We start from the raw sequence: 735 nt of genomic DNA, 5'->3' as shown, positions 1-735 counted from the left end.
AGCACAAGTATATTTTGTGAAACATGGCGCGTGCTTACCGTAGATTATTAGATATTACTTTCGACCAATTCATATGTTATGAAGTAGCATAACGTCGGGCAGCACACAGTATATAAAGTATAACACAACATCAAGGTTAACAAGTTGTAATTCAATGGTAAATGTAAGTATCCCACACCCAGTTACGTAATCTTTCCAAATAGATATCGCTGGTGACAGACAAGAATTGAGTTTAGTGCTTTTACACCCTTGTGTTGTGATGTCGTATCAGTTAATAAAGAAGTGAAGGGCGTCGCCACATGTTGGGGGAGGAATGGTGGAGGAGTGAGGGAGGAGGGTCGTAGGGAACACTCAACCTGCCCCCCTTTCTCTTTTTCTTTCTTTCTTCCTTCCCTTTCGCTTCTCTTTGCTTCCTCTTTTTCTCTCTTCGCTTCTCTCTGTCACCTCTCTTTAGGGAGAGGAATGGTGGAGGAGTGAGGGAGGAAGGTCGTAGGGAACACTCAACCTTACCCCTCTCTTTTCCTTTCTTTCTTCCTCTCATTCACCTCTCTTTGCTTCCTCTTTTCCTCTCGTTGCTTCTCTCTTTTCCTCTCTTCGCTTCTCTCTGCCACCTCCCTTTGCTTTTCTCTTTTACCTCTCTTTGCTTCTTTTTTCTCTCTTATGTTCTCTCTTTTTCTCTTTGTTTCTCTTTTTTCTATTTGTTTCTCTCACCTCTCTTTTCTTCTCTCTATAACC

Source organism: Oratosquilla oratoria, chromosome 37 (genome assembly GCF_046742065.1).
Source record: "Oratosquilla oratoria isolate Oo_2021 chromosome 37, ASM4674206v1, whole genome shotgun sequence".
Classification (NCBI taxonomy): Eukaryota; Metazoa; Arthropoda; class Malacostraca; order Stomatopoda; family Squillidae; genus Oratosquilla; species Oratosquilla oratoria.
The sequence above is the reverse complement of the archived record's forward strand: the minus strand, read 5'-3'. Positions refer to the sequence as shown.